At 40.7% G+C, this 22,722-nt stretch overlaps 1 pseudogene; it reads right to left on the bottom strand.

Moving 5' to 3' along the window:
* Positions 1–17,557: 17,557 nt before the first annotated feature.
* LOC118857732 lies at positions 17,558–18,156 on the bottom strand (annotated as a pseudogene).
* Between the last annotated feature and the right edge of the window lie 4,566 nt (positions 18,157–22,722).

Genomic DNA, 22,722 nt, shown 5'->3' with positions numbered 1-22,722 from the left:
GAAATAGGTAAACAAATTGCAATGTGTGGATATGTAAAGGAATATAATTGTGTTTTAAGAAATGATGAAATGGATAGTTTCAGAGGAAAACTAGGAAAGACCTCTTATTATCTGATGTTACAGTGAAGAGAACAGAATTAAAAGAACAATTTAGACAAGGATAATATCACAGAGAAAAACACCTCGATGAGGCTTTAGAACTCTGATCGATGCACTGATAAACCATGAATCTGAAAGAATGAAGATGAAATACACTGCTCAGCTCTTGATGAGAGGATGAACTTAAAATGCAGAAGAGAACATACATTTTCAAACGTGAACCACACAGGAATTTGTTTTGCCCCCCTATAAAGTTATGTATTTAGGGCCTTATTTTTCAGTGATTTTTCAGGTATAATTTGCTCAATGAGAGATAGGTGGAGGAATGAATTAACTTTTTTAAAAGAATAAAGTATATTTATGCTATGATATACCACATTTATTTCAATATAATTTATTGTTGTACGGTGACATTGCTCTGAATTAAAACTCAGGCACTGAACCACACTGCGAAAGGAGATTGTTGAAAATATGCTATATCATCTTGCTAACTAAAAGACAATGTTTCAATGTGCTGTTTTGATAAGGTAGAAACTGCTATTTACGTTACTATTAGTGTGGATGAATATGGAGTATTTATTGAAAAAATGTGTTAATTACACAGGATTTAAAGTAGGCACAATTCATATTTTTTTTAAATCATTGTATTGCTAAGACTCATATTCTGTATAATAAGATTTAAAAAAAACAACCATTGTCCTCAAAGAGTTTACTTAACAATGATAACAGCTAATATTTATGTAGTGCTTTAAGGTTTCCAAAGCACTTTATATATGTTATCTTCCTTGAGGCTCACAAAAACCTTGTGAGGTACATGCTAGTATTATCTCCTCTTGATATGAAGAAACTGTGTATGAGAAAAGTTGAGTGATTTGCCCAAAGTCACATTCCTAACAAGTGTCTGAGGTGGGATTAGACTTTGGGTCTTCCTCATTCCAAGTTCAACATCCATAACAGATGGAACCAAGTTCTATCCATAACAGGCTCCTTTCAGAAGAAGTTGAAAGTGAAAGCAGGATAATATTAAATTATAAACCCTTAAACCTAATTCTGATCGCTAAGTTTCTAAATCTCTCTGAGTCTGATCTCTCTACAGTCTGACTCTAATTTAGAATGCCAATATTATTGGTTTATCTCCTTCCTGCATTCTATATTCAAGCCAATCCAGAACTGGACCACTAGATGTTTCCTGATCTTTTCCTATTCTATCCTACCCATGTACATTCATGGAATTTGACCCTAGACCTGGAACTTATATCCTTATTATCGGCCCTAGATGAAATCTTTCTTCTTCTTTACAGATTAGATCAGGTCCCACCTTCTCCCAGAAGCCTTCTCTAATCCAACCCCAACTAAGAGTTATACCTTCCATCTCAAATTTTCTAAAGGCACTTTAGATGTCTTCCTTCACACTTATTAAATCCTACTCTGTAACATATTTCTTTGCGACACAAATCATAACATATAAAACCTAGCAAAATCTTCAAAGTTGCCTAGTCAATGAAGTAAAGTGACTCATCCATGATCACATAAGTAATAACATAGGTCTTCTTGACATCAGATATAGCAAAAAACCACATTGACTCTCAATCCTGCAACCAAATGTAGAGGGAGAATCACCTAACAATTCTAGCACATTCTCTCTTTAAAGCAGTACCCTCTACCAGGTACAGAAACCATGCAGATACCTCCCTGGTGTTCCTTCAAATACAAGAGATCCGAAATATTGTCCTTCCTTGCTCCATGATAAGTTGGGGCTAGGAAACTTTCCAGATGCTGAACCATTCAATCATTCATCACCTCTCTAAATGTAAATTTCCAATCTAAAGAAAGTACCACATTAAAATGAGTCCTGAAAATGAACACATTTAAATGACTTAATATGACAGAGAAATTCTTCTGAATTCCTAAAGTCTCTACCACTGGAGCACAACTTCTGACTGGAACTACTAAGATAGAAAGCTATGGAGTCTGGTGACATGCTATGTATGCTGCCTATGGAGAAGCCTTGCTAAAGAAAGGCTCATTTCCAGAAGGTTGGCCACCAGATAATTTATTTTTTGCCCTCAGTGAGCCACAAAATGAACAAAAATATAACGGATAAGTTAATCTAATTTATAGGATAATCGAGTTAGAGCTAAAAGGGAGGTCCTCTAGTCTATACACTCAGTTCACAGTTGAGAAAACAGAGATCTAGAGAGGACAAGTTACTTGCCCAGGATCACAAAGTAAGTGGAAGAGTCAGGATTTGAACTCATATACTCTGACTCTAAATCCAGAACCTTTTCCATTGCATTCAAGGTGCCTCAAATTAAACTTTATTTTCTTAAACAGTAATCTTTGAGAGACACGATTGTTTTCCTGTCAGAAAGGTTTTTACTTTTACCTGGGATTTTAAACTATGCCTTCCACTTAAATCTCCAGCTTTATCCAAACAAATTATAAATCTTCCAGACAAAACAAGGTATTTGTGAGGCAGTCTTTGATATGAAAGATATTGTTTATACTTCCTGCTCAGAGAAAATCTTGACTGCTTCCTCAGCAGCCTGACCCCTCCTTTTTTTTCTCTGTTTTTCCTCTTCCCACTCCCTCTCTACACCTCTGCTTTCAGGTTCTTGTGACTTGTGAGTCCTGGGAATCAGGTTCAATAGGCCAGCATTCATCAGAACATATGCTTTTCTGGAGCTCAAAAGAGGAATGCATTCAGAACACCAGTACTTATTTCCTTTTCATGTCTCCTGTTTTGAAGTCCAATGCGATAATTAAGTTTCCTCTTTGCTCTGAGGAGACTCTGAGAGTGCATCGGTTCTTTGTAAAAAGCGCGTTTAATATTTACAGTTCAATGTACTGCACTATTTTGTAGAGAAGAATATGGAAATTAAACAAGGCACTTGGGAGAGAGCTTCTTTTGTGGCTTGGGGGATGGGAAGAAAGGGTGCTAATTAAGTCCAAAATTAAATGTGTATGAGGTTGTTGAATGAATTAATAAAAGCTACACAATGAAGCTGATGTCCTATCAAGCTGCCACACAATAAAATCATAAAATCAGGACAAATATTTCCCATCTCAGACTGCTTTTTACCTCAATACGATGGCCAGATCCTCATCCACTGTTGCGGTGGTGGTGGTAGTTCAGTCATGTCCGACTCTTCAGGACCATATGGACTTGTCCATGGGGTTTACTTGGCAAAGTTACTAGAGTGATTTGCTATTTCCTTCTCCAGTATGTCCCCATTTTACAGATGAAGAACTGAGAAAAGGGTTAAGTGACTTATTCAGGGTCACATAGCTGTCATTGTTCCTCCATTTCAACAAGGGCCAGTAACATCACAGGGCGATATCTAGACTCACTCATGAACTGGATTTATGTGAGGCAGAGTTGCACAAAGTCATCAGCCTCACTCTCTCTTCCAGAGTCATCAAAGTCCAACAGCAATGGAAAAGTCAGAACAGCCGGCAATGGCCCAGGACGCAATGGATGACCTTGGCATCTTCAATGCCTGACCAAGCTTTAAGCCACCTTCATGGCCACTGGAACAAATTGTTCTCATCTGTCCATTCCTCCAGAGGAAGTGTTCACATGTTTGGGGTAGGCATCCCCCTAACTCACTGATGGGTCTGAGGCCTGTCAGTTATCCTCAACGTGGTTTAGCCCATTTGCTGAGACAGTTTACCAGGGATTGTCCACTGCACATGCTACAGCTTCTTGGAACCCCAGGTAAGAACTAGGAGAGAGATACACACCAAAAGTGAATGAGAAGCCCTGAAAAGGGCTTGGCAAGCCTTCACACCAGAGGTGCTAGTCCACCCTGAACATCCCACATACCTCTAGTAAGTGTCCGAGGCCAAATTTGAACTCAGATCTTCCTGACTTCAAGCCTGGTGCTTTATGCATTGCACCACCTAGCTGCCCCCTTCATCCTACATAGCTTTCTAGAAAAATGTCTTGATTCTGTTTCTATGAGGAAATGGGCCCATTGTGTGGAAGGTAAAGTTCTTTACTCTATACAAGAGGAATACAGGGCTGAGAGTTTTTATCCTATGTCTGAAATTAATTCATCGTGGAACCTTAGACAAGTCACTAACTTCTCTGGGCCCCAGACACAAATCTGTCCCACATTCATTCATTTATTCATTTGTGCATTCCTTCAATAAACAATTAAGTGCTTACTATATACAATACACTGTTAGATGCTGTAAAAGAGACAATATTAAATAAGACATAATTACCCCAAGGGAACAATAAAAATATATGCAAAATAAGTAGGAGTTATATAAGATATATAACTATAAATATATATATAACTATTAAAAATAACTATAAATGAACATCACTTCATATGTATCTAGATCTAGAAGGAACTTCAGAGGCCATAAATTCCCTCATTTTACAATTAAAGAAACTGAGGACCAAGGAGTTAATGACTTTAAAAGGTCATACAAGAAGTACACAGAAGTCCAAGGAAGAATTTTAATCCAGAGCCTCAGACTCCAGAGACAATTTTCTTTCTACTATCCCATGCCACCTCCCTATACTTGGGTTGAAAAAAACCATGGAAAAAAATTGAGGTTTTGGTAGTTTGCAAACTCAGTATGAGACTACAGTGTGACTCAACATTCAAGAAAATCAATATACTCTTGGGCTACAAATTAAAGGAGTCATATTGTTTCAGACTAGAGAGGTGACAGTTGTTCTTTACTCCTCTCAAGTCAGGCCACATTAGGAGTGTTGTATTTACTTCTGGGCACCACATTTTAGGGAGGATATTGACAAGCTGGAACATGTCCACAGGAGGGCAATCAGGGTGATGAGGGGCCTTGAAACCATGCCCACCAGGAGGCTGGCTGACAGAAAAAGGCTGACAGAAAACCTTGAGAAAAGAATAAAAGGAGTATATAAATGCTTTATTCAAATATTTGAAAAGCTTTCATGTAAAAGGATAAGACTTTTTCTTCTTAGTCCTACTTGGAGAAAGAGGTAAGAACTGCAGAGAGGAAGACTTGAAGTATATGAAAGGAAAAATTCCCTAATATTTAGAATTATCCGAAAGAGAAATGGGCTCCTTTGAGAAGTAGAAGTTTCCTCCTTGGAAATGAAGGCTGTATGGCTAGGTGCAGGTAGGATGCCTGTTTGGGTACTTTTGAAAAAAATATTATACTCCCAGATTCTATGAATCTATAGTAAACATAGTACCAGGAAGTGATGTGGTTTTTCAAGGGGTTCAGGGACCCCTCAAGGACTGACGTATAGGAGAGGGCCATCTGGAATAAATTCACAGAGTCAAGCATCCTTTAAGTTGTAATACCAATATGGTGGGCAGAGCTTCTTAGGGAACTTGCCATTTAGGAATGATGCTAAAGCTTATATAGGAAAAGTGGTGGATTATCTGGCAGATATGCTAAGTAGGTGATAACTTGCAACCTAGGTCACAGGCATCATTCACTACTGGAAACCAGGGGAAGGGGTTTCTCAGGGTTGTATTTTTGGCCTGTTATGTCTGTAGCAAGATAGCTTTGAGAGTTGATGTTTACAGCTTGACCTCTGGATTGAATATGATAACTTTGGGAATCAATACATGATAATTCTGTGGTTATAAGATAGTCCTGTTTTTATAAGAGAATTTCTTCAGAGTCTGGTTTGTTCTTGTGATGGGAAAAGATGGTTTGTTTTACTGGGGCCTACTTATGAGTTATTGCTAGGCATAGTGTCCTTGGGCTGGGAAGAATACTGTCAGGGATAGTGTTTTAAAGCTAGGGAGAGATGTGTTCTTGGAATTGAAGCACCCAAGCGCCTCATCAGAAACAGTTAGTGCTACCCAAGACTTTTCACCCTATTGCCATCACTACCTGAAGACTTAGGATATGGGTCAAAAAAGAATTGTAGAGCTTATTCAAAACAGATTCAACAATTCTACTAGCCCAAGGTGTTAGCAGATGTCTATAAAAAGTCTGAGATTTGTGCTTAATATGTTTGAAAGGAAGTGTTACCAACAATTGCACATTTGTGGAAAGAAGTGGTAACAAGATTTTTGAGTGAATGTGTTATGGGTTTGTTTTGGTTTTTTTTTAATCTCTGTAGGGAAATGGAAAAATATAAGCAAAATTCTAATAACTGAAAATTTCACCCATCACATATAATCAAAGCCAAACAGAAGGATGGAGGAAGAAAAGAAGGGAAAGAGAGACAGAGGGAGGAAGGGAAGGTAGAAAGGAAGGAAGAAGGGAGGAAATGAGGGATGGAGGGAGGGAAGGAAAGAAGGAGAGAAGGAAGGAAGGAGAGAGGGAAGGAAAGGAGGGAAAGGGAGAAGGAGGGAGAAGGAAGGAAAGAGAGAAGGATGGAGAGAGAGGGAGTAAGGAAACAAGCATTATTATACACCAACTATGTGCCAGGCATTGTGTTAAGCACTTTACAAATACTACCCCATAACAGCCCTGGGAATTAGATGTTATTATTATCCCCATTTTACTGTTGAAAAAACTGAGGCAAACAGAGATTAAGTGACTTGGCCAGAGCTGCACGATTAGCATCTACGGTCAAATATGAACTCCATTCTTCCTAATTGCAGGCCTAGCACTCTATCTACTGTGCCAACTAATTTCTATAAAATGCTTTACGATTTGCAAAGCGCCTTACAAATTTTATCTCCTCTTATCCTCACAACAACTCTGAGAAGCAAAGTGCTATTTTGCAGATGAGGAAACTGAGATAGAGAAAGGTTAAAAACAATTCGCCCGGGGTTGTACAACTATTAAGTGTCGAAGGCAGGATTTGAACTCATCTTCCTGACTCCAGATCCAGTGTTCTGCCCAGGGAACCACCTAGCTGCTTGATAATGGAAGGCTTCTTGGAAGAAGTAGCACTTAAGGACAGACTTCAAAAAACAAATAAACATGTGAAAAGATGTAAGCGGAGATCTGAAAGTGGGGATAGCATAGGACATGTTTAGAAGGCAGCAAATAGTCCTATTTGGCTAGAGCATAGGATGTGTATTACCACCTTGGGCTAATCACTTAACCTTTTGGTGCCCCAGGCAATTCTAAATTGCAGGGTGATTACTGACCTCCTTTGGTGAAGAGTTTCCTTAACCCATACAAGTGAAATCACCAATGCAGGCTAAAAGTAGATGTATTCAGGAATAGTGAGAAGATCATTTCTGATTAACATGGTAGCAAGAAAGGTTCTAGTGAAGCCCAGCGTTTCCTTGTATGCTCCAGGAACGACGTAAGAAGTACGTTCTAACCTGACCAAATAATGATTAAGAAAAATAAAGAGAAACAACAAGAAACAACAAGAAACTCCTTCCGTCCAGCCCAAGACTATACAAAAAGACAGCCAGAAAAGTGGTTGTGTCAGGAAAGCTAGCATGAACTCAGTTAGACAGGTCTAAAGCCCACAATACCCTAAGCAGAGATATCCCAGGAGAGAAGGGGAAGGCAGAAGAACACAGCACCTCATGTGGGAATGAAAAGTCATCTACACTCTCTGTCTCCACTTCCTCAACCCTCACGTATTTTTTATTGTTGTTCATTTTCAGTTGTGTCCACCTCTGTGACCCCATTGGGAGTTTTCTTGGCAAGTAGTAGAGTGCTTTGCCATTCCTTCATTTTAAAGATGAGGAAACTGAGGTAAACAGGGGTAAGTGACTTGCCCAGGGTCACACAGATAGATAGATATACCCACACACACAAACACACATACACACACATGTGTGTATGTGTGTTTGTGTGTGTATATTTGTATGTATGTATATCTGAGGCCAGATTTGGACTCAGGAGTACGAGTCTTCCTGACTCTGGGCCCAGCACTGTGCCACTTAGCTACCCTTTAACCCTCCTTGCAAATTGGTTTCTGCTTCTCCAATTCTACTGAAACTGCTTCCCAAGGCAATAAGATTTCCGATAAGATCCATGTATGATTTTTCCTATGAAAAAATAGCTTATTTCAGTGTTTGGTGTACTAAGACTCATCATTAGAAACCATGCAAGGTTTTGTCTTTTCCTAAAGGTTTAAATTGGGAGTTCTTTTTATATTCTATTCCAATATTCCATTTTGGGATAGTTCCCATCACTAATAAGTTCTTCCTTATGCTGAGCCAAAATCAACACCTCCCCCCTCCCCAACTTCCACCCACAGGTCTTAGTTTTGCCCTCTGGCAATACACAGAATAAGTCTAATCTCCCTTTCTGCATGACAGCCCTTTAGATATTTGAAGAGAGCCTTCATGTCTCCCTAAATAGTCTCTTTCTCTGGCAAAAAAATCCCCCGTTCCTTCAATCATTTCTGTTATCACATAATATCCAAACCAATCACCAGGCCCTTCATTGGATAGGCTTCAATTTTTTCAATGTCTTTCTTAAAAGAACAGGCCCAGAATCAGAACCCATTTGCACTTTAATAGATTATCATTCTGTGAGTTATTGTGACCAAAATCACTGAGCATCTAGTGGCCAATCTGCCAGTGGAAAGACCTTCTCCAGGTAGTTCAGCTGGTTCTCAGGTTAGCACACAGTCCATTGTTGGGCATATACTCAAAGCCATCTCAGCCGGTCGGGATCTGCCATAATTACATTTCCCCTTGAAGAACCCAGGTATATCTTCTTCATGAAGCATTGAAGCAGATTCTCAGGAGAGGATAGTAGAAGGGAAGTCAGCTAACCATGTCTGCCCCATCTAACAGCTTCCCTGTCTGTCTCTAACGATCAAATGAGGCAATGGATAGAAAGCTCCTTGCAGTCTAAGTGTTGTACATGTCAGCAATTAGTATCTATGATAATAGATTTTAAAGCCCTCTTTAACTTTTCAAGTCCTATACAGACATAAGATGGTTTTGTCATTGTGATTTAACTTTTGTCCACTGTGTGGGTCTGGGTTCCTATTCCCTTTGGAGGTTTGTGGTCTTAATGGATTTCTTTAGGTTACTGGTAGCAGTGAGTAAGACCTGTCATTTTGGATTTATCTTCCTGTGGGGAAAGATTCTTGGGAGAAGCAGAGAGTTTCACCAAAAGTGACAGAAAAGAAACCAAACTATGTCTGAGACAATGTTTCCTCTGTGATGCTCCAGCAGTATGGAGAAAGGTAATATAATGTCTTTGCACAGGCTGTCTTATGCCTAGAATGCACTTCCTCCTCACCTTCACCTCTTCAAATCCTGAGCATCCTTTAAAGTTCAGTCACTGTACCATCGCCTCCATGAAACCTTTCCTGATCCCCTCAGCCACTAGTATCCCATCTCCCCACACAACCCCCCCTTTGCCTTTACACCCTGTTTATCATGTCTGTTTTGTACATGCTATATGGACATGTTATATCCCCTGATAGAATGTAATCTCCTTGAAACCAGGGACTATTTCACTTTTCTCTTTGTATCTCTAGCACCTAGAACAGAGCCTGGCACACAGTAGATGCTTAATGAATGTTTCTTGGTTAATGAAAACTATATTATATTATATTATATTATATTATATTATATTATATTATATTATATTATATTATATTATATTATATTATATTATATTATATATATACACATATATATACACATACACACACACATATATATATATATACATATATATATATATATACTTTTCATATATACGTGTGAAGAGCAGTAAATCCCCAGTTCAAAGACATAGGATTTAATCTCTTGCTCCTTTCTATCTGTGTGACCTTCATCTCTTCCCTGGGTCTTGGTTTCCTCATTGACAAAATGCATGCATCTACATCAGGGGTTCTAGAGTCTATGAATTTGGTTTTTAGAAAAATATTTTGCTAACTATATGTTAATATAATGTATTTCCTTTGGAATCCTACATATTTTATTGTAAACATTTTAAAACATTATTCTAAGAAGGGCTCTATAGGCTTCACCACATTTCCATAAGGATCCATGACACAAAAAAATTAAGAACTCTTAACCTAGATCATTTCTCAGTTTCATTCCAGCCCTAGATCCCATGTTGTAACCTAGATAACTGGCTTTCTTTTTAGTTTGGGAAGCAGGAGACATCCCTTCAATTTTCTTTTTTCCATCTAAAGAAATTATAAATGATAAGATGTCCCCTGGTACTCCTAGCTCACTTGTTGCTGAGCACTAGCAGGGAACCAATTTACATACATACAAAGGTCCACATGATGACTACCCTTGGACAGAGTATTCGCTGCCTTTGTTTGTTGCCATTTGGGATTGCCTCTCTTCGAGACACCCCTTCTTCCTACCTTAAACAAGTTTTTATCTGGAATGGTCACCCTTTCTGTATCATTCCACCTCCACCTCAGAGCTTCTTACCTCCTACTGGTGGGAGCAGAGGCTACAGTGACAAAGTGAGCTAGATCAGGACTGACAAAGGTGAAGGGGAGGAAATCAGAGAGCGCAATGCCCTACTTCTCTTTTCGTCCCCCTTGCTCTTTTTTTTAGATACATATTGATTTCCTCACCTCCAACCTGTATGGTCTGTCCTGCTTTTCACTCCCAGAAACTTGACCTCTCACCCTGTAATCCTAACTCCTGTGGGAAAATTCCCAGTAAGATCCATGTATAATTTTTCCCGTGAAAAGTAGAAGCTTTAGTCTTTTGTGTATGAAGAATCATCATTAGCATGCACACAAGACTTTATCTTTTCCTGAGGGTTTAAATTGGAAGTTCTTTTTATGGTCTATTGTTTTTATTTATTTTGTGAAATATTTCCTGATTACATTTTTGTTAATTTTTCTAGTTTTATTTTCAGTTTCAAATTTACTCCCTCCCTTAAACCCCTCCCCCACCCATTGAGAAGGCAAGAAACACAATACCCATTATACATATGAAATTGTACAAAACATATTTCCACATTAGCCATATTAAGGAAGGAGGGGGAAAGCAAGGAAAATAAAGTGAAAAAATGCTTTAATCTACACTCAGAGTTCATCAGTTCTCTCTCTGGAGGTATATAGCCAAATTGGGGGTTCTTAACCTTAATTCTTTAGGGTCCATGGACTTCATGGAGTTCATGAACTTGGGTGGGGAAAATGTATCTTTATTTCAATATAATTGGTTTCCCTTATAATCTTATGTATTTTGTCTTATACAGTTAAAAACAATATTTTGAGAAGTAGTCTATAGGCTTCACCAGTTTGCCAGAGTTAGAAGTTAAAAAAAGTTAAGAATCCCTGAACTAAATGAAAAAAATGGAAGTGGGGAATCAAGGGCACCATCTGTTTCCCTTTAGTACTAGCAGTAAAACCTCAAATTCCATAGCAAGGCAAGAAAGGAGAGAAATTCCTTTCAATTGATCAATCAGCAAGCATTTATTGAAGGACTTCTATGTGCCAAGCATTGGGTTAGGCCCTGGGGAGCCAAATATGATACATGACTCAAGCCCTACTCCAAGGGAATTCACATTCTAACTCTCAAAGAGCAGGTGCCTGCAATGGAAAGGGAAACAGCTAGGTCAATATCTGAGGCCCCAGCTTCCCACAGGTGCTCACCCAGAATCCATGGTGGTCCCATCCCCTACTTCTAAAATCAGCTCCAATATATGTTAGTATCACTACTCCTGCCTCAGAACTGAAAGAGCCTCTTCTCCTAGTGGATTGCAGGTTATGATGAAAAAGGCAAGGGATGTAGCCAGCTTAGGAAATCCTGTTTGATGAGGAGACATTACTATCCATTCTATCAGAGCCATAACTAGTGATTCTGGCAATCAGGGGAAAATGAGTGGGAGGGAGGGGAGATGTTAGACAGTCTTGCTCTGGTTAATGATAGTTCTATCAGGGAGGAGTTTGTGCATCAAAGAGTCCAGCCTACATGACAATGCCTGACCTTCTATTGGAGGAGATAAAAAATGGAAAGGAAGTGGAGGAGGAGATAGGCAGGCCCAGGAGAATGATGAGATGACAAAAGGATCCTAAGCCATGATGGCTGAGAAAGTGAAGAAACTGGAGCTATACATCTGTGAGGTTATCACCCTGCAATAATAAGCCAAAGAACTGCCCTGGAAAGAAAGAAGTTCCCCAGGGTCTACGACCTGGAGGAAGGGTCAATCTCCCCCACTTAGTTAGGGCTCTGAGCTAATTTTCCCATTGGAGGTTAGGTTCTAGGAATAAGGAGGGTTAATTGATAAAGGTAGGGAAATGAGCTAAGATGACTTTTTTTCCTATGAAGCAAAGGAATACAGTGAATTCCAGCTTGAATATCCCTCTGAATTCTGCAGAGGTGTCTATAGCTTCAATGAACAACTATTGTCCTGCCAACAAGATTCAACTTCTCCTCCTTTCAACAAGAGAAGGAGTGAACTCCAGAAAAACCAAACCCTGAGAGATCAAAACAGGAAGACAATCTGACAAATTTACACACTTCTGTGTGAATCTGACTCAGGAGCCAGATTTGGACAGAGGTGTTAAATCAATTAAGAGAAGAAAGCAGCCAACATCAAAACCTAGTTTCCACTATATTTGTATGGAGGACCAGGTTTTACTGCAAAGCCACAACTTCAGTGGACTCTTTGGAGGGAATTATTCCATTTAAAGACACCCTATCTAGAAGCCCTAATTCACTCAAACCTTACATTCAAGATTTTGTTGTTCTGTCATTTTCAGTCATGTCCAACTCTTCATGGCCCCATTTGGGGTTTTCTTGGCAAAGATACTGAAGTGACTTGTCATTTCCTTCTCCAGCTCACTTTACAGATGAGGAAACTGAGGCAAACAAGATTAAGTGACTTGTGCTGTATCGCACAGCTAGTAAGTATCTGAGGCTGAATTTGAACTCAGGTCTCCCTGACTTCCTGGCTCTATCCACTTTGCTGCCTACTGCCCTTATATCCAAAATGGTGCATTTTAACTATGCTATAACTATTTCTAGGACCCCATTATAGAATTGTAACAAGTGTGAGGCAAGAGAGACATTTGCCCCAGAACCACAAAGCAGAGAGGAGTAGAAAATATGTCATTCTGAGAGGTATTCTGAGAGGTAACCCGCTTTAGTGAACAGACAGATGGTCTCAGAGTCAGAAAGACCTAGATTTAAGGCCTGCCTCTGCCATATACTGGCTCTGTCACTGTGGACAAGTCAATTAAACTCTCAGTGTAACTAAGGTAACTCTCTGAGACTATAAATTGCAGAGAAGGTAGGGATTATCACTGGCAAAAATAAATTCCTTGCTGGTAGCTCTGTATGCATGTCTAGTACAAGAAAAAAAAATCCACCATCCCTAAGATGTCTTTATATAAGGAAAAGGGTTACAATTTTATAGTTTTGTCTGAGAGCATAATTAGCAATTATGATTCTCCACACTGGCACAAAAGTCCTACATATAGTCCTGGTGAACTACTAAGACACCTGTAACTTCATGCTTGGTCTTTTTGTTACTCTAGCCCCATGTTGCATGTATATGATAGTAGCAACCACTTTTTAAACAAAAACCACCTGGATGGGTTGTGTGTTGTTTCTGAGCAAGAAAACCTGATTTAAACTCATGAGTGTCTTTCTTACTCACTACTGAACTTGGTGGGCACAGTACTTTACTTCTCTTGGCCTCAGTTTCCTCATTTGTAAAATGAGGAGATTAGGTGAAATAGAAAGAAACGGGGGCAGCTAGGTGGCACATTGGATATACCAGTGGCCCTGGAGTCAGGAAGACCTGAATTCAAATCTAGCCTCAGACGCTCACTAGCTGTGTGACTCTGGGTGAGTCATTTAACCTAGACTGCCTCCAAAAAAGAAAGAAACAATATAGAAAATAAAGAAAAAGAAAGAAGGAAAGGAAGGAAGGAAGGGAGGGAGGAAGGGAGGAAGGGAGGAAAGGAGGAAAGAAGGACAAAAGATAGCCTTCTAGCTAATCCATGGGGTCTGCTGATGGAAGAGGAGAGAGAGGGAGAAAGTGGGGGAAGTCAGTAGGCCCCTGGCACCATAATAAAAGTGAACTGAAGTGTATCATCAAAATATTTTATTTCATAAGTATGAACAAAAATGTCACAAACATATTGTTAGCAATGAGAACTGCACATTTGAACATCATGACAAGCATGTGTAGTCGTGTATTATGGGTAAATAATGTCTGTTTTAAAAAGAGAGGGAGAGAACTCACCTTATTTGTCGAATAACTCTCCAGCTTCTGAGTGTTATAGGTCAGTTAGGATTTTGTGGGCTGACCCAAGAATCTAATCACCATATATATGAGTTCTATAGGAAAAATGTGTCTTGAATTCCAAATAACCTTTTAAAACACAGATGTGCCTATTGGTAGGATGGAGACTGTAGTTCTCTTAAGACCTTTTCTGCCTGCTTCGAAGGCTAATAGGATCAAAGGATTTAGAAGTAGAAGGGATCTTAAAGGTCAAGACTCTAATTTTATAGTTGAGGAACCTGGGAGAAGTTAAGACCAAGATCATACAGTTAGTAAGCAGCAGAGCTGGGATCCAACAAACGTCCTTTGTATCTAAATTCAGTGCTCTTTCCACTTGTGAAAAGAAACAGAATGATAGATAGATAGATAGATAGATGGATAGATAGATAGATAGATAGATAGATATAGATATAGATACAGATATAAAACTGCTCTGAAAACTGTAAAATGCTGTACAACAATAAGGTACAATAATCATTATCCTTGTTACCTATTTCAGCACTTTTGACAAGCTACGACGAAAGAAGGAAGGAAAGAAGGAAGGAAGGAAGGAAGGAAGGAAGGAAGGAAGGAAGGAAGGAAGGAAGGAAGGAAGGAAGGAAGGAAGGAGGGAAGGAGGGAAGGAGGGAAGGAAGGAAGGAAGGAGGGAAGGAGGGAAGGAAGGAAGGAAGGAAGGAGGGAAGGAGGGAGGGGAGGATGGAAGGAAGGAAGGAAGGAAGGACGGAAGGAAGGAAGGAAGGAAGGAAGGAAGGAAGGAAGGAAGGAAGGAAGGAGGGATGGAAGGAAGGAAGGAAGGAAGGAAGGAGGGAAGGAGGGAGGGATGGAAGGAAGGAAGGAAGGAAGGAAGGAGGGAGGGAAGGATGGAAGGAAGGAAGGAAGGAAGGAAGGAAGGATGGAAGGAAGGAGGGAAGGAAGGAAGGAGGGAAGGAAGGAAGGAGGGAAGGAAGGAAGGAAGGAGGGAAGGAGGGAGGGGAGGATGGAAGGAAGGAAGGAAGGATGGAAGGAAGGAAGGAAGGAAGGAAGGAGGGAGGGAAGGATGGAAGGAAGGAAGGAAGGAGGGAAGGAAGGAAGGAAGGAAGGAAGGAGGGAGGGAAGGAGGGAGGGGGGGAAGGAAGGGAGGAAGGAAGGAAGGGAGGGAGGGAAGGAAACAAGCAATTGTTGAGAGCCTATTATGCACCGGGCAATGGGCTAAGCAATTTACAAATATTATCTCATTTGAGCCTCAGAACAACCTGGGAGGTCAGTGCTATTGTAATTCCCATTTTACAGCTGAGGAAACTGAGACAGACAGTGGTTAAGAGACTTACCCAGGGTCACACAACTAGTAAGTGACTGATACAAAGTGAATCTAAACTCATGTCTTCCTGACTCTAGGCCCAGTGCTTTATGCACTGAACCACCTAGCTGCCTCAGAGATCCACCCCAGACTTTGGTTTTTATCTATAGTGTCCTAGATTAACAGTAATAATAGCAGTAGCAATAGTACCAACGAAGCAACTGAGAGGACTGATCTTGAAGTTAGAAAGACCTAGGTTCAAGCCGTGCTTCTGACACATACTGGCTATGTCTCTCTGACCAAGACACTTAACCTCTCAGTGCTCTAGAGGCAACTTCTTTTTTTAAGATTAATTTATTTATTTTTAGTTTTCAACATTCATTTCCACAAGATTTTTAGTTACAATTTTTCTCCCCATCTCTCCCCTCCCCCCCACCCCAAGAGGGCATGCATTCTGATTACCCCTTCCTCCAGTCTGCCCTCTCTTCTATCACCCCACTCCCCCCCATCCCCTTTCTCCTTACTTTCCTGTAAGGCAATACAGATTTCTATACCCCATTGCCTGTACATCTTATGTCCCAGTTGCATGTAAAAACACTTTTTAACATTTGTTTTTAAAACTTTGAGTTTCCGATTCTCTCCCTTCTTCCCTCCCCTCCCACCCTCATTGAGAAGGCAAGCAATTCAATATAGTTTATACATGTGTAGTTATGCAAAACACTTCCATAATAGTCATGTTGTGAAAAACTATATTTCCCTCCATCCTATCCCACCCTCCATTTATTCTATTTTCTCCTTTGACCCTATCCCTTTTCTAAAGTGTTTGTTTCTGACTACTAACCACCCCTTCCCCCAATCTGCCTTCCTTTCTATTATTCCCCCCCCCATCCCCTTGCCCCCTACTTTCCTGTAGGGTAAGATACCCAATTGAGTGTGTATATTGTTCCCTCCTTAAGCCAAATCCAATGAGCATAAGGTTCACTCATTCCCTTTCACCTCCCCCCCCTTCCCTTCCATTATAACAGCTTTTTCTTGCCTCTTTTATGTGAGATAATTTACCCTATTCTATCTCTCCCTTTTTCCTCCTCCTAATATATCCCTCTCTCACCCCTTAATTTTATTTTTTAGATATCATCCCTTCATATTCAACTCACCCTGTGCCCTCTGTCTCTGTGTGTGTGTGTGTGTGTGTGTGTGTGTGTGTGTGTGTGTGTTCCCTTCAACTACCATAACACTGAGAAAGATCTCATGAGTTAGAAATATCATCTTTCCATGTAGGAAGTTCAACTTTAATAAGTCTCTTATGATTTCTTGTTCTTGTTTACCTTTTCATGCGTCTCTTGATTCTTGTGTTTGAAAGTCAAATTTTCAGTTCAGCTCTGGTCTTTTCATCAAGAATACTTGAAAGTCCTCTATTTCATTGAATATCCATTTTCCCCAGAAGTATTATACTCAGTTTTGCTGGGTAGGTGATTCTTGGTTTTAATCCTAGCTCCTTTGACCTCTGGAATATTACATTCCAAGCCCTTTGATCCCTTAATGTAGAAACTGCTAGATCTTGTATTATCCTGATTGTGTTTCCACAATATTCAAATTGTTTCTTTCTGGCTGCTTGCAATATTTTCTCCTTGACCTGGGAACTCTGGAATTTGGCTACAATATTCCTAGGAGTTTTCCTTTTGGGATCCTTTTTTTTTGCTTAATAAACATTTATTGTACTGCTTGTATGTGTGCCACAAGTTCATCAGGGAGTAGGAGGAATCAGTCATTGTGTTGGGTGTATGCACAGTGTACCCAGGTCCTCACTTTCCCAGGCCCTGGAGGGCCTGTGGCTCCGGAATGGAAGGAGTCCAGTCGATATGGACATCCTGGTCAGTAAAAAGCCTTCCTCATATCCTCTGAGAGGACCAAATGGTTGCCTGCCATCAGAGAAGGGTGGGGAGTGGGCTGGGGTGGGAGGTCAGAGTGTGAGGGTTTGCAGGCACCCACTGCATAGACCTGGCCTCTGAAGCCTGCTGACCCCACAGGGAATGGGAGCAGGAGGCTGTCCTGCATGGTGCTTCAAAGGTCACAGTCTCAGGACCTATGAAATGCCTGCATCTCCTCCCATATCTTGGCCTCAATCTTGGACTCCTTCATCATGTCAAACTTGAGCCAGGGCCAGCTCCACTTCTGGGCCTCCTTCAGCTGGTCCTCAGTCAGGCGTAGGTGAAGCAGATACCCTTGATATTGAAGGTGGGATGCTCCCATCATTTAGACCATGGCTTGGGCTTCATCTTGACCTTTAGCTCATTCATGGGCATTGCCCAGCCAGGGGGCAGGGCCACAGGCTTCATGTCCACATCGAAAGTGCTATGCTCAGAGAGGGCATCACGGAGGTACATGAGGTTGTCATCCAGGTGCTTCTCCAGCCTGACCACCTGGATCTTCTTCATGCATGGGCTGTACAGGTTGAAACAGATCTCAATCCCTTGGCCCTCGATGGTGTTGTGCAGCATGAAAATGGCCCCCAGGCCCTTGCCTGACCTCTGCATACAAATGCCCAGAAAGTGGCTGGTTTTCCCCTTGGTGTAAGGGTTCAAGGAGGTGATGGCCAGAATGCTCCGCAGGTCCTGGGCACAGCCCCCAAGACAGAGGCAGAGGATTGTAGATGCCAAGCCCATGGGCACTGCCATGTTTCCAGGTTTGGGAAGAAGAGCCTGGCACATGACTTCAGTCAGATGGAGGCCAGGATCTTTTTCAAGAGGTGATCAGTGGATTCTTTCAATTTCTATTTTACCCTTTGGTTCAAGAATATTAGGAGAATTTTCCTTGATAATTTCTTGAAAGATGATGTCTAGGCTCTTTTTTTGGTCATGGCTTTCAGATAGTCCAATAACTTTTAAATTATCTCTCCTGGATCTTTTCTCCAGGTCAGTGGTTTTTCCAATGAGATATTTCACACTGTCTTCTATATTTTCATTCTTTTGGCTTTGTTTTATAATTTCTTGATTTCTCATAAAGTCATTAGCTTTCCATTTGCTCCATTCTAATTTTTAAGGAATTATTTTCTTTCAGTGAGCTTTTGGACCTCCTTTTCATTTGGCTAATTATGTCTTTTAAGGCATTATTCTCTTCATTGGCTTTTTTGAGCTCTTTTGCCATTTGGGTTAGTATATTTTTTAAGGTGTTATTTTATTCAGTATTTTTTTGGGTCTCCTTTAGCAAGATGTTGACTCATTTTTCATCATTTTCTTGCATCCCGCTCATTTCTTTCAATTTTTCCTCTACTTGTCTTACTTGATTTTCAAAATCCTTTTTCAGCTTTTCCATGGCTTGTGATCAATTCATATTTTTCTTGGAGTCTTTGGATGTAGGAGCTTTGGCTTTGTTGTGTTCCTCTGGTTGTATGTTTTGATCTTCCTTGTCACCAAAGTAATATTCTATAGTCTGAGTTTTTTTTAACACTGTCTGCTCATTTTTCCAACCAACTACTTGACTTTTGAGCTCTTTGTCAAGGTGTGACTCTGCTTCCAGAGTAAAGAATGCTCTGTCCCAAGCTCCAAGGTTTTGCACAGCTGTTGTTAGAGCTACTTGTAGGCACCTGTAAATTTTCAGTTCTTCTGAGGTGTTTCGATTCAAGGAGAGGTGTTTACTCTTCTATTGGCCTGTGCTCTGGTCTGTGAGTGACCTCACACACTTTTCTCTGCTCTGGAACTGTGAGGAGGATTCCCTCTCCACAGCCACCACAGCACTCCTCCTCACCCCAAGACCACCACCCAGAACTGTGACCCAGATCCAAGCAGGGTAAAGCAAGATAATCCTGCCTCACTGCCAGCAAAGAGATCCCTGCACTCCTGCTCTGATCAGACACTTGACCCCCTTCCCCCCACTATCTGTGGGCCTATAGCTCCAGAAGCAGCCGCTGCCACTGCAGCTGCTGCCACTGCTGCTGCCGCCACCTCTGCCACCCCAAGGCTGGGGCCAGACTGTGCTCTTCCCTCATCATGGTCTGACAGAGTTTTCTCACTGACCTGCTAAGTTGTCTTTGGCGCTTGTGGGTTGAGAAGCCTGGAAACCGCCACAGCTGCCAGTGATTCAGTGCCCTGAGGCCTGCTCCACCCAGTCTTCTCTGGCCTGGTCTGTGCTGGCACAGCCCACACTGGGCTGTGCTCTGCTCCTAGCACAGTGTTATAGACCCTTCCTGGCAACCCTCCAGGCCATCTTGGGCTGGAGACCTGTCTCACTCCATCATTTTGTGAGTTCTGTAGCTCTGGAATTGGTTTATAGTCAATTTTTACAGGTATTTGGAGTGATTTGGGGGAAAGCTCAAGAAAGTCCCTGCTTTTACCCTACCATCTTGGCTCCTCTCCCTAGAAGCAACTTCTAAGACTACAAGTTGCCATGAAGGTGCCGGTCAACATTGGTAGAAGGAGTTTCTGCATCAAGAGTTCTTCAAGTCAGCAAAATCATAAAAGTTCAGTCCCATCTCAATAATAATATATTACATTTATACAACGAGTCATACATATGCATGTATACATATACACATATATTTTCAAATAGAACTACATACATATGTGTATTTGCAAATAGAGCTTAGTAACTTTAGCACTTAGTAAACCTTATGAGTTATTAATATTATCTCATTTGACTCCTACTGGCTAAGAGTCAAACCACTTGGGCCAAGAACTGGGCTGGTTGAGAAATAAAACTTGTGACTATTTTTGTGCAACACTATTGATTCTGATTTTTTTAGTTGGTGTGGATCTTATTAAAAAATTATGTACTAGAAGTGTATGTCTGTGTATGTGAGTGTACATGTAACCAGAGGCAGCTAGGTGGTCCAGTGGATAGAGCACTGGGCCTGGAGTCAGGAAGACTTGAGTTCAAATCTGGCTTTAGTTTCATCTTAGCTATATGACCCTGGGTAAGTCACTTAACCTCTTTTTCCTTCAGTTTCCTCAACAGCAAAATGGGGATAATAATAGTATTTACCTTTGAGGATTTTGTGAGAATCAAATGAAATAGTATTTATAAAGTGCTCATTATAGTGCCTGGCACATACTAGGCACCGTAAAAATTGAAACAAGGAGAGGGTCAATATTACCTCATTTATTTCTTACCTGAAAAAAATCAAGAAAAATTTCCTTCGATAGCACTTTGCAACCCAAAAGAAAGCTAACCCCCATCCTCTGTGTGCCCTGATAGACTTTACCAGGGTTTATGTTTATTTAAATCAATAGCACCGATCCCCTCTTCCATGGGCTAGTTTAAGCCACACCCAGGCCTCAGGACACAAGAAAATACTTGTAATAATTTACTGACTTGTCTACTAGGAAAGTGAGGATCACTGAGACATTGGGAAAGGAGAAGTTGCAGGGAAAAATTGAGTAAGATAGGGGAGGAAAATAGGATATAGAAACAGGGAGTGGGAGGGGGGACAAGGGTATAAAAAAGTCCCAGAAGCAGCCTGGAACAAGGCAATGTGATAAAAAGAATGTTGCGTTTGGCATCAGACAACCTTGGGCAAGTCACTTAAACCCTCCAAGCCTCAACTTTTCTTCTGTAAAAGAAGAAAGGTGGATTAGTTGGTCTCTAAAGTTCCTTGTTACTCTAAACTCTGTGATCTTACACTTCTCTTTTCCGTCAAGAACTATGAATGCCTGTGTGGTTCCCCATGTTCCTGCTTCAAACTTGAGAAGAGCTGTCCAAATTGAGGGTTCCAACACAGGTTGTAATTTTTGGATACTTCCAAGTCAAAATCATCCTTGGATTGTTTTTTGTTGGATACCTGCTTATCAATCTGATAAGAAATTAAATTCTATCACTTAGAATTGTCATTCCACTCTGGATTTGCTGCCCAACTCATCACTTCTAGTCTCATCACCATGCTGCTAACTCAAGCCTTGACTGACACTACCTCCTTCAGCCACCCCTCCCCTCTGTTCAAGGGCTGGAGGGTAGAGTACCAAACTCTTCCTAATGCCTTCCTTTATAGAGGACAGAAACTGAACTCTCAGATCACTACCCTCTACATTTGCTGCTCTGCCTGGTTTCAACTCCATTGAGCAAGATGCTCCCTGGGCTCCCTTTTGCCCCTTTCCTGCCTCCTTTTGTGCATTATTTCCTTCCATTACATTGTAAGTTCCTCGAAGGCAGGGATTGTCTTTCTTTTTATTAATTGTGTCCCCACCCCTTAGCACAGTGCCTGGCACATAGTGGGCACTTATTGGATTGGATTATTGGATTTAGTAATGAATCCTCAGAGTCTGGGGTTGATTGAAATGAAAAGGCTTATTTGTTTGCCTTGTGATAAATATATACATATATAATACCATATATATGCATATATTTAGTCTTGTGCTCTTTAGGAATAGAAAACTTTGTGCTATCTTTGATTTCTGATTCTCAAAGCTCCATGTTAAAGTTTCTGAGTGTCTAGGTCCCACTATCCAGAAGATAATAGTTGTCCATTTGTTTTTTTAAATTATAGTAATATTTTCATTCCATCTCTGTGCTTTTGAACTCCTTCAGTGCTTTTCCTCTCACATCCACCTCTTTCTTAAAAGCTTAATTGAAGCATCATGAGGTTCTTTACTGATTCCCCCACCCCAGTCACCAATACCTGCTCTTAAAGAATGCCTTGGTTTTTTTTAAATATGCTTATTTGTTCAAATGATGGCTTTGCCCATAGAATGAGAACTCCTTAAAGACAAAGACTTTGTATTTCATCTTTCTATCCTCAGCAACCAGAACAGTGCCTGATACAGAGTAGGCACTTGGTAAACGTTTGTTGATTGAATGCCAAATGTATAATGTTTGTTGACTAGTGAGGTGACTAATATAAGGTTTTGAGAGCGAGCTGGGGAATTGTGCAAGCATAAAGATACTATCCATTGGCGCCCTCAACAGCCTTCATCATTCTTTGAGATCCTTCCCTCTTCCCCTCTCCATTTATTAAGGCATATAAAGAAGAATTAATCAATAACAGAATTCATTGAAATCCAAATATCCTAAGAATTCAAGGCTGCTAAGTATTTTCCAACTTGTATGGCCCTACAAGGAAGGCAGGCCACAGAGGAACAAAAGCAAAACCATGTACACATGATTTTAATAGCCATATAGTTGGTTCCTCTGCTTCCTTTGGCCCTTTATGGCTAGACTCAACTTAAGGTGAGTGTCACTGGAGGCTTCTCTCCTGAAAACCATCCCCCTAAGTCATGACTGCCAACAACTAATAAAGTACTTTCCCTTTCAGT

Source organism: Trichosurus vulpecula, chromosome 7 (assembly GCF_011100635.1).
Source record: "Trichosurus vulpecula isolate mTriVul1 chromosome 7, mTriVul1.pri, whole genome shotgun sequence".
Classification (NCBI taxonomy): domain Eukaryota; kingdom Metazoa; phylum Chordata; class Mammalia; order Diprotodontia; family Phalangeridae; genus Trichosurus; species Trichosurus vulpecula.
This window is presented reverse-complemented; position numbering and strand designations above follow the sequence as displayed.